Source organism: Hylobates moloch, unplaced genomic scaffold (assembly GCF_009828535.3).
Source record: "Hylobates moloch isolate HMO894 unplaced genomic scaffold, HMol_V3 SCAFFOLD_20, whole genome shotgun sequence".
Lineage (NCBI taxonomy): Eukaryota > Metazoa > Chordata > Mammalia > Primates > Hylobatidae > Hylobates > Hylobates moloch.
In genome coordinates, this window is record NW_026652295.1 from 12,622,733 (window position 1) to 12,637,379 (window position 14,647).

General features: G+C 43.7%; 2 protein-coding genes across 10 annotated transcripts in view; one reads left to right on the plus strand and one right to left on the minus strand.

The window, feature by feature from the left end:
• The window catches only part of PHACTR1 (phosphatase and actin regulator 1), a 594,370-nt gene that overhangs the window by 560,117 nt on the left and 19,606 nt on the right, over positions 1–14,647 (plus strand). The window lies entirely within an intron of this gene.
• The window catches only part of TBC1D7 (TBC1 domain family member 7), a 64,948-nt gene continuing 59,745 nt past the window's right edge, over positions 9,445–14,647 (minus strand). The window contains exon 9 of the mRNA XM_058432054.1: positions 9,445–11,902. The gene's annotated coding sequence lies outside the window, so the exon portion shown is untranslated. The remainder of the gene's footprint in view (positions 11,903–14,647) is intronic.

Below are 14,647 nucleotides of genomic sequence, written 5' to 3' on the forward strand. Positions count from 1 at the left end.
TCATCTGTGCATGGTCATTCTTGCTGATGGTGTTTTTATATATAGCTCTAACTGAAAGCCTTGCCCAATTTCTGGCACATAATACACACAGGGATGGTTGGAGGAGTTAAGCTAAAGGTGACCAAATCTCCTGAGTCATTTTACAGTGGTGGAGCATTGGACATTTGTCTTTTATTCTGTATTTCCTAGCTTTTTGGCATCACAATGTTTTGGCACTCGTTTTGATGGATTCTTCTTGTAAAAATAGCCTTGTTGAAACGACTGTCTTAATTTCTGTTATTATTAACTACCTTAACTTCTGTTATAGCAACTCAGATACTCTTTCAAAGTGGAATCATCCTGACATGGGGTTTATGTCCAATAATCCTAATAATACTGAAAATGTTCACCGTGCAGGCTCTCAACCGTCTTACTGTTTTGTTTTTTAATGGATTTGATGCCTAGTAATACACACAGTCCCATCATTACTCCAAAAGTGATTTCCACTCAACATGACCAGCAATATTACAGTACTTTTTTGGGTTATTATCTCACAGTGTCTCATCTTAGCCACAGGCCATTGCACTGGGGTCATAGCCTCCAGAGATTAAAGCCAAAAATACTCTTTTAAGCGTAACCTGTTTATCTATTTCAGGTAAGGGATTTTTTTTCAAGTTACCAAAAATAGTATTTCATGCTTTGTACTTATTTTTAAAAGGGACTTTCACATCTAATTCTCCTTTGATCCTCCTGACAGTCCTACACAGCAGGTGGGCTAGATGTCATTATGACCATTTGTCATATAGTGAAATTGGGCATGGAGGGGTAAGGGGATGTCATGTGCTCAAGGGACCTTCTGATGAGTGGTGCAGGCAGGCCAGGATGCGGGCCTCAGGGCCCCAGTTCATCTTCCCCTCTCTGTGCTCTCTCCTCTAGCCAGGCTAACTGTTCTTAGCTTGAGGGGAGTGACAGAAATTTGAAAATCATTGACGGAAATGACTGGGAAGAGCTGGCCGTGCGGATTAATGGTATTAAGAGTTGTTCTGCTCAGTTTGCAGAGAGAAAAGGGCATAGTACTGAGGAATAAAAGCAAAACTGCTGTTCAGCCCTCCCAGCAGCCTCTCTTCTGTGGCAGGAATGCCTTCTCATACACCCAGCATTCTCATTCATCCCATGGGCACACCTCCAGGGGTGAGAGATGATTCATTTGTTTAACACAAAAAATCAAATGAGCCCCTATTATGTGCCAGCTGCTGTACTAAGTACTAAGAACACAGAGATAAATAAGATGTAATTGGTGGTTTTGGAGCATTCATTGTCCAACTGAGAAGATCTTCATGTACGCAGCTATCATCAATGTAATGGATAAGGCCATCGTCAAGATGGGGAACTCCATAGACAGAACTACTACCTCTGCCTGGTAGAATCAGAGGAGGCATCTCAGCTTCCCTAAACCGTGAATGTGCTACTGGGTTGTCCTACTATGAATAAGGGAGTGAAGGTAAATGAGGCATAGTGGCCAGGGTGTGGTGTGGAGTGAATTCAAGCATTATTCTTAGTGCAATGTCAGGCGGTGCAAGGCTGTTAGCAGAGGAGTAAAACAACCAAGCTATGTCCTCCCCGCCTCCCAACTTCTCCTCTGCCCCTTCTTAGCACTAAAATACTAGGAATTTTGACCAGGACTGGCAGTTAAAGTATTCTCTTTGTTCGATCGCACAGAGATGAAAAAGCTGAGGCTTAGAGAGGAATGCCATCTCATTCAAGATCTCACACTTGTGAAATAGCAGGCTGACCCAAGCTGGTGACTGGCATGCATCATACTGCCCAAAGCCACTTGGAAGGATAGGGCACCCCTGGGCTTTTATCACACCTGAGATCTGCTAAGTAGCAGGAACTAGGAAATATTAAGAGAAAAATATGAGACTATTAGTCAAAGGTATCATATAATAGAGAAAGGTTTAGTAAAACAAGAGCTCTAAAAGGCCACTGGATTAGACAATTAAATCATCGATGACCTTATCAAGAATTGATTCAATAGAGCAGGGCTTCTCAACCTAAGCACTGCTGATGCTTTGGACTGAATGATCTTTGTGGTGGGGGCTGTCCCATGCATTGGAAGATGTTTAGCACCCTGGCCTCTATCTACTGGATGCCAATAGCACCCTCTCAATCGCAACAACCAAAAATAACTTCAGACATTACCAAATGCATCCTAAGAGGCAAAATCACCCCTGCTGAGAACCAGCACAGTAGAGCTGTGTGAACAGAAGCCAGACTGGAGGGTTATTGAGGCCTCGAGCCTGGACCACCCTTTGGAGAGGTCTGGCAGCCAAAAGCAGACAGGTGAGAGGGGTGAGCTGGAGGAAGAGGCTGGCGTAGGAGGACAGCTTTGTTCGTTTGTTGTTGTTTTAATGAGTTTTATTTCTAATGGACAATACAGTTGTTTGCCCTAAGGAAAGAACCAAGAAAGAGGTAAAGGTTAAAGGGAAGGGAAAGTCACCAAGTAGCATCCATTTAATTATTTCACAAACATTAAGCGTCTCCAGTTACCAGACTCTGTGCCAGGCTCTGCAGATGTCATGGTGAACAAATGAGAGGTTCCTTGTTGAAAAGATCAAAAAATATTGAAAAGTTCGAAATGGCAACAGAGCATTAAACCCCAAGCACGAAGCCCTTCTGTGCAGGGGTGGAGTAGGAGGGTGTTCTGTGCACCTGCTCAGCTTCTACGCACAGGAAGCTATCCCTGGTTGTGAGTGAGGCAGAGGTGGCCCTGGCCTCACAGAGCATAAGCCTTGTTGTCTGGTGAATAGGACAGGCAATAAAAGAAAGTAAAACAAGCACTGGGGTATGGAACATGCAGGAATATTGTTCCACACTGTAGGACACCTAAACCAAGAGATTAGCAGACAGAGGAAGTGATACTGAAGCTTTCAGGTATAATGTTAGGGATTATTGTCAGTTAGCCAGACAAAGAGGAAGGAAAAGAATGGTAAGCCTATGAGGAAGGGCATGCAAATCTGGAAGGAACCAAGAAGAGATCATTCTGGGTAAAGGACAGAATGGGCAGATTCTTTTTTTTTTTTTCCCTCCCCCCTCCCCCCACCCCACAACAGTCCCCGGAGTGTGATGTTCCCCTTCCTGTGTCCATGAGTTCTCATTGTTCAATTCCCACCTATGAGTGAGAACATGCAGTGTTTGGTTGTTTGTCCTTGCGATAGTTTACTGAGAATGATGTTTTCCAGTTTCATCCATGTCCCTACAAAGGACACGAACTCATCGTTTTTTATGGCTGCATAGTATTCCATGGTGTATATGTGCCACATTTTCTTAATCCAGTCTATCGTTGTTGGACATTTGGGTTGGTTCCAAGTCTTTGCTATTGTGAATAGTGCCGCAATAAACATACGTGTGCATGTGTCTTTATAGCAGCATGATTTATAGTCCTTTGGGTATATACCCAGTAATGGGATGGCTGGGTCAAATGGTATTTCTAGTTCTAGATCCCTGAGGAATCGCCACACTGACTTCCACAATGGTTGAACTAGTTTACAGTCCCACCAACAGTGTAAAAGTGTTCCTATTTCTCCACATCCTCTCCAGCACCTGTTGTTTCCTGATTTTTTAATGATGCCCATTCTAACTGGTGTGAGATGGTATCTCACTGTGGTTTTGATGTGCATTTCTCTGATGGCCAGTGATGATGAGCATTTCTTCATGTGTTTTTTGGCTGCATAAATGTCTTCTTTTGAGAAGTGTCTGTTCATGTCCTCTGCCCACTTTTTGATGGGGTTGTTTGTTTTTTTTCTTGTAAATTTGTTTGAGTTCATTGTAGATTCTGGATATTAGCCCTTTGTCAGATGAGTAGGTTGCAAAAATTTTCTCCCATTCTGTAGGTTGCCTGTTCACTCTGATGATAGTTTCTTTTGCTGTGCAGAAGCTCTTTAGTTTAATGAGATCCCATTTGTTGATTTTGGCTTTTGTTGCCATTGCTTTTGGTGTTTTAGACATGAAGTCCTTGCCCACGCCTATGTCCTGAATGGTATTGCCTAGGTTTTCTTGTAGGATTTTAATGGTTTTAGGTCTAACATATAAGTCTTTAATCCATCTTGAATTAATTTTTGTATAAGGTGTAAGGAAGGGATCCAGTTGCAGCTTTCTACATATGGCTAGCCAGTTTTCCCAGCACCATTTATTAAATAGGGAATCCTTTCCCCATTTCTTGTTTTTGTCAGGTTTGTCAAAGATCAAATAGTTGTAGATATGCGGCATCATTTCTGAGGGCTCTGTTCTGTTCCATTGATCTATATCTCTGTTGTGGTACCAGTACCATGCTGTTTTGGTTACTGTAGCCTTGTAGTATAGTTTAAAGTCAGGTAGCGTGATGCCTCCAGCTTTGTTCTTTTGGCTTAGGATTGACTTGGCGATGCGGGCTCTTTTTTGGTTCCATATGAACTTTAAAGTAGTTTTTTCCAATTCTGTGAAGAAAGTCATTGGTAGCTTGATGGGGATGGCATTGAATCTATAAATTACCTTGGGCAGTATGGCCATTTTCACGATATTGATTCTTCCAACCCATGAGCATGGAATGTTCTTCCATTTGTTTGTATCCTCTTTGATTTCACTGAGCAGTGGTTTGTAGTTCTCCTTGAAGAGGTCCTTCACATCCCTTGTAAGTTGGATTCCTAGGTATCTGATTCTCTTTGAAGCAATTGTGAATGGGAGTTCACTCATGATTTGGCTCTCTGTTTGTCTGTTATTGGTGTACAAGAATGCTTGTGATTTTTGTACATTAATTTTGTATCCTGAGACTTTGCTGAAGTTGCTAATCAGCTTAAGGAGATTTTGGGCTGAGACAATGGGGTTTTCTAGATATACAATCATGTCATCTGCAAACAGGGACAATTTGACTTCCTCTTTTCCTAATTGAATACCCTTTATTTCCTTCTCCTGCCTGATTGCTCTGGCCAGAACTTCCAGCACTATGTTGAATAGGAGCGGTGAGAGAGGGCATCCCTGTCTTGTGCCAGTTTTCAGAGGGAATGCTTCCAGTTTTTGCCCATTCAGTATGATATTGGCTGTGGGTTTGTCACAGATAGCTCTTATTATCTTGAGATACGTCCCATCAATACCTAATTTATTGAGAGTTTTTAGCATGAAGGGTTGTTGAATTTTGTCAAAGGCCTTTTCTGCATCTATTGAGATAATCATGTGGTTTTTGTCTTTGGTTCTGTTTATATGCTGGATTACATTTATTGATTTGCGTATGTTGAACCAGCCTTGCATCCCAGGGATGAAGCCCACTTGATCATGGTGGATAAGCTTTTTGATGTGCTGCTGGATTCGGTTTGCCAGTATTTTATTGAGGATTTTTGCATCAATGTTCATCAAGGATATTGGTCTGAAATTCTCTTTTTTGGTTATGTCTCTGCCAGGTTTTGGTATCAGGACGATGCTGGCTTCATAAAATGTGTTAGGGAGGATTCCCTCTTTTTCTATTGATTGGAATAGTTTCAGAAGGAATGGTACCAGTTCCTCCTTGTACCTCTGGTAGAATTCAGCTGTGAATCCATCAGGTCCTGGACTCTTTTTGGTTGGTAAGCTATTGATTATTGCCACAATTTCAGAACCTGTTATTGGTCTATTCAGAGATTCAACTTCTTCCTGGTTTAGTCTTGGGAGGGTGTATTTGTCGAGGAATTTATCCATTTCTTCTAGATTTTCTAGTTTATTTGCATAGAGGTGTTTGTAGTATTCTCTGATGGCAGATTGTATTTCTGTGGGATCGGTGGTGATATCCCCTTTTTCATTTTTTATTGCATCTATTTGATTCTTCTCTCTTTTCTTCTTTATTAGTCTTGCCAGTTGTCTCTCAATTTTGTTGATCTTTTCAAAAAACCAGCTCCTGGATTCATTAATTTTTTGAAGGGTTTTTTGTGTCTCTATTTCCTTCAGTTCTGCTCTGATTTTAGTTATTTCTAGCCCAGAATGGGCAGATTCTTGACAGGCAGGTAGCCAGATCGTGAAGAATCTTTCAGAACATTGAGTGTTTTGACTCTGCCCTGTGAGCACTGTAAAGGCATACTTACTTTTCAAGCACAGAGTGGTGTGATCAGATCAGTCCCTTAGAAAGATCATTCTGTATAGGCTGGAGGAGGACCAGAGTGGGATAGGCTGGCAGCAACTGGGAGAGATGCTGATGGACTGCTTTCCCAAGGTGGTGGGAGATGGAATCAGAGATGGTTTGGATATAAGACTCTTGGTGGTTGATTGGCCATCAAGAGTGAAGTTCAGACAAGATGATTCCCAGTTTCATGGCCTGGGGCATCTCACTGGGACTCCATGCAAGACCACTTGGAGAGGAAGATGTGTGGGGCAAGAAGATGAATTAACTCATTTGGGACTCTTTAAGTCTGATGGCCCATAGGAGTACAAGACAGCAGTTAGAAAGGTGGCCAGGAACTCAAAAATATGACTGGAGATTTAGATTTTGGAATCATCGGCATATTGATGCTACTGGAAGTCATGAGTGTTGATGGGATCATCCAAGGAGCATGTGTGGCATCTGAACTGGTGGAATCTGGGTTAAATAGTTACTAAATGAGCATTTATTATGCTCTCTATGCTCTCTTAGGAACTGGGGATATAGTAATAACCAAGGCCAGACAGAAATGCCCCAATCCTCATAGAACTCATAGGTTCTCAGGAGGAAGTTTCCAAAGGATATAGAGGGGATAGAATTCAGCGCTTCTCCCTTTCCCCTGATCCCACCAAGCCCATCTACACTTGTTCAGTCTTCCTTCTAGGATACCTGTTAGAAAACCCCATCTCCTCCTACTTTTGGAGAGAGGATCTTATTTCCTGTCATTCTCTATGAGGACTTTTGCATTTCCTCTTTCCTTCTGTCTGAAAATGCAGTTACCTTTCTCTGGTGCTGAGTTGCAGAAAACCCAAGTTAATTGTGTTTTTCCTTTGTCGTGAAATGCAGATACAGTTTCAGAGATCCAGACTTTAAAATCAAGGCCCTCAAAACAATAAGCAGTTGTAAATGCTAATGAAAGCTGTGACCTTGGTGTTCTGGAACCGGCAGAAAGCCCATTAGCTCTGTACAGCAGAACTAATAATCTCTGTTGGCCTCAACAAGTCAGACCAACCAAACCTACAAGGGTTTTGTCACTTCTCTAGGGAGATGCTGTAATGTGCAAAGACAATGCTGCCTGCTCTGCATACATTTAAAGCATCTTGCCACTACGTTCTCTACCAGTCTTCTTTTTCCAAGGTCAAAACTGAAGTGTCCTTTATTTTGGGCTTTTATTGGTTTTTTTCAGTCTTTCTATGCAAAAAAGAAAACTTCAATTTATTTCATTATTTATTAAGGTCACCAGTAGAGACAGCATTGTTCAGACTGAAAAAAAAAAAAAAGGCAAGATCCATTCTTCAATTTTTAAAGAAAATAGAAGGCTCACATATGGCAGTTGATGGCATGTGGCATTTAAACAGGAACCCAGAGATTTTTTCAGTTCACTGTAAATGGAGAATCATTTAGCCATAGTCCATGGTAAAGAAAAAACCATTTGAGGCATGGAAACCATTTTGCCGCTCAGACATATTTTATAAACCAGGGTCACATATATAGTAGCAAAGCTACTTAAGATCCCTTGAAAGTACATTAAACATTTAATTTTGGATGATTCATTATATGTAAAAATTTATCTCCAAAAATTATTGCCTTTGACACCTAGCAAAGTGATCACATTTAAATATATAGTCAGGAATTTTTTTAATTTAATGTTAGTTTTAATCAGATACAACTAGTTAAATCTACTGGCAAGGTGGGGGCAAAGGAGATACAGTATATTCAGAAGGCATCTTGACTTTGATTCTTGGAGTTAGCAGCTCCTTGGGATGATTCACACAGGTGACCACATCATCGTGCTCTGCTGCTCAGCTTTCTATGTTAACCAATATTTAATAGATGCACCAGGTACATCGATCATAAAATGAGCCGGGCAGATGGCTGCTTTGCCTGGTGAAGATGGCATGATACCCTGGGTGTCCCCCGAAAATTCTGATGACTAGAATTCCAAAGCTGGAGCTTTATGCTTTGGGTCTGTGAATTTGTCTCTGTTCAAAGACAAATCTCCCAATAAAAGGTAAAATTTTAAACTAAAATAAGTCATCTTCAGTGTATCTCAACTTGAAAGAATAAGCAAAAGCTATCAATTGGGAACTCCTCTATACTTCCAATAGGGAACATTGCAAATCTACATGCAACCCACTCTGTCCTGCTTCCCCGCTGTCCCAGTAAAGAGCTGTTCCTCTTCTACTCAAAAATAATGCCGCCTCCATCCCTTGGATCCCAAGCCCTCCCACCTTCTCAAGACTCATGCACTATCAACTGGGCCTCTCCCTTTTTATATATTCAGCTTCTCTCTCCACCCCCCACCATCTAATCTGGATTATTTCCATTAAACATGCCCCATTTTCTTCCATTAAAAAAATAAAATTTGGGCCGGGTGTGGTGGCTCACACCTATAATCCCAGCACTTTGGGAGGCTGAGGGTGGGCGGATCACCTGAGGTCAGGAGTTCGAGACCAGCCTGGCCAACATGGTGAAACCCCATCTCTACTAAAAATACAAAAATCAGCTGGTGTGGTGGCACGTGCCTGTAATCCCAGCTACTCGGGAGGCTGAGGCAGGAGAATCAGTTAAAACTGAGAGGCAGAGGTTGCAGTGAGCCGAGTTGGCACCACTGCACTCCAGCCTGGGCCAGAGTGAGCCCTCGTCTGAGAAAAAAAATACAATACAATTTGGCCAGGTGTGGGAGCTTGTAACAGTAAGCCCAGCACTTTGGGAGGCCAAGGGAGGAGGACAGCTTGAACCCAGGAGTTTGAGACTGGCCTGGGCAACATAGAAAGACCTCGTCTCTACCAAAAATTAAAAATTAGCTAGGTATGGTGGTGCATGCCTATAGTCCCAGCTGCTCAGGAGGCTGAGGTGAGAGGATTACTTGAGTCCGAGAGGTTGAGGCTGCAGTGAGCCAAGGTGGTGCCACTGCACTTCAGCTTGGGTGACCAGAGTGAGGCCCCATCTCTGAAAAATAAATAAATAAATAAATAAATAAAATAAAATTCCACCACAGCCTCCTTCACTTCTACTTCTCTCACCCCCTTCAAAGCCAGGCTTCGTGGCTAAGTCCTCCACCTTCGGTGCATCCATTTTTCCACCCCTGTCCTCAGCCCTCTCCAATCTGGCTTCTCTTCCTGTCACACCACTGAAGGGGCTCTAGGTCTTGTCAGTAACAGCCTCCATGGTGCTAAACCCAGTGGGCATTTTTTTCAGGCCTCATCTAACCTTACGGCAGCTCTCAGCACTCTTTGTGGGCCATACCTATCATCTTACTGTTAACGAAAAGATTGACACGCAGGTCAAAGCAAATAGCACTTATTTGGGAAACAAAAATGGCAGCTGGGGTACACCGGATCAGGGCAGCCCTGAAGAGTGCCCCATAAGGCAGGCTGCAGGGGAGAATTTTTAAAATAGAGGATGGTCATAAAAAGTTATCTTCGGAAGTAGTTCATTGGCCAGGCAGAAATCCTAAATCACAAAGCCGTTGTGATTGGTTAGTTAATGAGAGTACTCTCAGCTGAGGTGTTGAAGGCCAGCAGATGCCAGCTTCAGTTGTTTGACCCAGTCTATTGGAACATCCCCTGGTTTGACGTTCAGCAGGTGTGAGTGCGATCCTCTTGCAACCTTCGACTCCACTTCAGAAAGCCTTAGCATTAGTTACTGTATTTTCTTTCCCATTACGTTGCTTCCACGATATGACATTTTAGTCCTCATCCTACCTCCAAGAACTGCCCCTCCCCAGAATCCATGGCAGGGTCATCCTCCTTAGTCCATGCATTAAATACTGGAATTCTGCAAAGTTCCATCCTAAGCCCTCTCCTCTTCCCATTCTCTCCTCTCTCCACACTCATGGCTTCAAATATTGTCTATATTGCAGACTAGTCTCAGATTTCTATCACTGGCCTAGTCCTCTCCTCTCCATTGAGCTGAACATATCCTGCTGCCTACATGACAGCTTCATTCATATGTCTCAGGAGCATTCTAACGTAACAGATCCAAACTCAAATTCATGGTTTTCTTCCACTCTTCCTTCACAAACACCCTGGTTCTCTTGCAGTGTCCCTGCCTCAGTGAACAGCATTCCCATTCATCTAGTTGCATGAGTTAGAAGACCTAAGGAGATATCCTGTACATCTGCTTCTTCCTGTCCATTCATGTATGCTGTGGCTACATGACTTCCTGACAGCTTGCACATCACCGCCACAGCCTCGCCCAAGCCTCCACCATTTCTTACCTGGTGTGCCAAGCCTCCCAAAGCCTCTCCTCAGGTTTCCTCTTGCCTCCCCCAATCCCTTCTCCTATAACAACCAGCATGATCTTTTTCCACTGTAAATCTGATCATTTCATTTCCTCTTCCCCTCTCACACCCTAAAACTGAAACTCTTCAGCGGCTTCGCATTGTTCCTAGAAAAAGAATACCGAAGTCCTAGAAGCAAGCAGCTGTATTAGGCCACTCCCGCACTGCTATGAAGAAATACCTGAGACTGGGTAGTTTATAAAGAAAAGAGGTTTAATTGGCTCACAGTTCTGCAGGCTGCTCAGGAAGCATGATGCTGGCATCTGCTTCTGGTGAGGCCTCAGGAAACTTCCAGTCATGGTGGAAAACAAAGGGAAAGCAAGGTGTCTTACACTGGAGGAGCAGGAGCAAGAGGGAAGGGTGCTACGCACTTTTAAACAACCAGATCTCACGAGAATGCACTCACTCTCACTAGAACAGCACCAAAGGATTGGGACTAAACCATTCATGAAAAACTACCCCCATGATCCAATCACGTCCCACCAGGCTCCACCTCCAACACTGGGGACTAAAATTCAACATGTGATTTGGGCAGGGACACAGATCCAAATCATACCCACAGCATCTGGCCCCTGCCCTCCTTCCCACCAACCTTCTCTCCTTACTCTCTGCCCAGAAGGAGCATCCTTCTTCCATCCCTGAGCTCTGGGCACAGGTCACTTCCTCCTGGAAGCCTTTCCTGACCTCCCGATTTGGTCAGATCCAGAGATCCCTGCACCAAGTGCCTCACCATGGAATCTCTTATTCCAGCTACATTTTGCACTCATTTCTGTGACTGTTTGATTAATGGCTACCCGCCCATCCTCTTCCAATCTTCTCTGTTCCAGAAGGGCAGGGACTGGTTTTGCTCTTCACTGTACTCCGGTACCTAATGTAGAACCTGACACAGCACTGGCACTAACAAGTGACTTGCTAAATGAATGAACGGGTTTACATTTGAATGTAACTGAGTCTCTGGCACCCATTTCTAAAACAAGCCTTGACAGGAATGAGATAGAGCAAGAGTGATAACATAATTCTAGGAACTCGAGAGGGGAGGACTCCACGGAATAGAGTCAATGCAGAACCACAGATACTTTATCTCCTTCACAGTTTTGCCTTGTGCCCAGTGAGCCCCACTTCCATGTGGCTGCTGAATGGTTTCTTTCTGACTCACCTCTTGATGGCCAACTGAGATGCTGCAAGAATGTACAGTGCCTTCTACATGGGCAGTGAAAGTCTAAGTCATGCCCAACTTGCTTATTGTTTTGAGGATATTTTATTACATGCCAGTCCTTGGAAACTGTTGATCCAGTTTTACCTTGCACATTGTAATCACAGATGCGCACCCCTAGGCTGTGAGCCCCTTAAGAACGTGCCTGGCCCTCTACATGGCCCCTGGCTCATGTCGGGTAGATTAGCAGATGAAAGACTTAGGAAAACAAAAATTGGAATTCTTATCATTTGATGATCTCAGCCAGCGATCTCAAACTCAGAAGCCATCGGGGTCCAGGAATGATCTGAAAAAAAAAAAAGCAGGACAGATGTGAGCGTGCTAACCTGTATTATCTAAGTGAGGCCTGGGGAGTGGGCTAATAAGATCACACACACTCTGTCTAAAGGCATTCAGGTTCAAAAAAAGTGTAACCAGCTGGGCTCAGTGGCTCATGCCTGTAATCTCAGCACTTTGGGAGGCCGAGGTGGGTGGATCACCTGAGGTCAGGAGTTTGAGACTAGCCTGGCCAACGTGGTGAAACCCCATGTCTACTAAAAATACAAAAATTAGCTGGGCGTGGTGGCATGCACCTGTAATCTCAGCTACTCGGGAAGCTGAGGCAGGAAATTGCTTGAACCTGGGAGGTGGAGGTTGCAGTGAGCTGAGATTGCGCCACTGCTCTCCAGCATGGGCGACAGGGCAAGACTCTGTCTCAAAAAAGAGAAAAAAGTGTAACCTCTGAGCATGCCAAAGAGAACTGATAGAGTCAAATCCAGTGCACCAGGCGTCAGTTTACAACCTCTGACTAGTAAAGTATCACGGTTATAGCCAACAAAATATTGACCACCCTTCCACAAGATGTCCACATCCTCATCCCCAGATCTATGAATATGTAACCTCCCAGGGCAAAGGAGACTTTGCAACTGGAATTCAGTTAAACATCTTAAGACAAAGATTAAATGAACTAACATATGTACAGTGCTTGGAACCATACCCTTACATTATAGGCATTAAATCAGCCTTAGCTTATTAAATTAGTGTTTATGATTTGCAGAGAAAAGAGCATAGGCCTAGCAGGATCTGATACCTTGTCCGAGGTAAATAGGTTCAGAGCAGAGCCAGGACTGGAACCCAAACCTCCTAGCTCCTGAGCTACTTAGTGCTTTGTCCTTACAGTGCCACCATATCATTTTCCTCCCAAATCTCATTTTCAAGGTCAAAACAACTAACTATAGCACAGGCCCTTCTGGCGGGCTCAGCTGCATTTTATAGCTACGATTAGTCTTGATGTTCTCAGTCACTTTCCAGAGAAATGAAACATAAACAGAGGAACTCATTTGAAATTATGAGTGTTTGACTATAAAGCAGCCTCGTTAATAACAGAATTTTCTCTGATCAGAGTCTAGTCACTCAGTTTTGCCCCCTCCAAATATGACCACCCATAAGAGAAAAAGGGGGCCACCACAGAGACAGTTGTCATGTTCACTAATGAGATCAATGGGATGGCACCATCAAAGCTGATGAGGGAACAATGTAGTCTGCAGACACTGCATAAGACTCCAAAACACTGGCCTGACCGCCAAGATGTAGGCGCCACCCACATTTACAAGGCTTTCTCAAAACATTCTGCCCCCAAAACTTAGCTTGACTTAAAGCCTGGGTATTACCAAACCATTCCATAAAAGTGGCTGCGCATCTCTTATAAAAGAAGCAAGTATTTTTAGGGAAAATAAACTGGCAGGTGAGAAAGAGCTGTTAAGATCTTTCAACATGGAGTTGGTAAGCTGCATTCCAGACCTCTGACACCGGCTCACTCAGTTGTATAATCATCACTTTCCTCCTGCAGCGTGAGAATGCTATTTTAGAAAGAATTCAAAGACTACTGCATCCAAATTTAGACCCCCTAATATTGTGAATTTCCAAATACACAGCTGGCCCTTGTCAATGGGGATGAAAAATGTCTTAATGGGATTGCAAAGAAAAAAAACAAACTTTGACTGGGAGCAGTGGCTCATGCCTGTAATCCCAGCACTTTGGGAGGCTGAAGCAGGTGGATCACCTAAGGTCAGGAGTTCAAGACCAGCCTGGCCAACATGGTGATACCCTGTCTCTACTGAAAATACAAAAAATTAGCATGGGGCATGGTGGCACACATCTGTAATCCCAGCTACTCAGGAGGCTAAGGCAGGAGAATCGCTTGAACCCAAGAGGCAGAGGTTACAGTGAGCTGAGATCGCACCACTGCACTCCAGCCTGGGCAACAAAAGCTAAACTCCGTCTCAAAAAAAGAAAAAAACAAACTTTTTTCACTCTACTCTCACACTTAACACACTTCGGTGACCCCACACACTTCCGTGTGAGGGGCAGTTCCCCACACACCAAGCAATTCTCCAGCAGACACGAACTGGGCGTCCTGTAATTCAATTTGATTCTGACCCTTTCTACTGGGACAGTGTCAGATCACACAGGTAAAGGACTCAGCCTCACAGAACTGCCCCCACTTCAGATGCCAATACCAAGTCATAGGTTGTCACCTATATTATGACCCACTAGCTGTAAATTGGGGTTCTCACAACTCCCTCTTCGTGTTCAAATAATTGCTAAGACAGCTCACAGAACTCAGGGAAACACTTTACCAGTTTCTTACAAGAGGTTACAGATGAACAGCCAGATGAAGAGATGGACAGGGCAAGGTACTGGGGGAGAGAGGCAGAGCTTCTGTGCACTCTCTAGGTGCCACCCTCCCAGCAGTGCCCCCCAGCCCCATGGTCAGCAACCTGGAAGCTCATCTAATCTTGTGGTTTAAGAGTTTCCATAGAACTTTACCTTCAGCCCCCCACCCTCCTGCTTCCCAGCTGAAAGCTCCAGGCCTCTAACTATGTGGTCTTTCTGGTGGCCAGCCCCACCCTAAGTCACCTAATTAGCATAAACTCTGGTGTAATCCAAAGGGACTCATTCCAAGTAACAAAAAAAACCACTCCTGACACCCCAGAAATTCCAGGGGTTTTAGGTGCTCTGTAATAGGAACTGGATCAAAGACAAATATGTT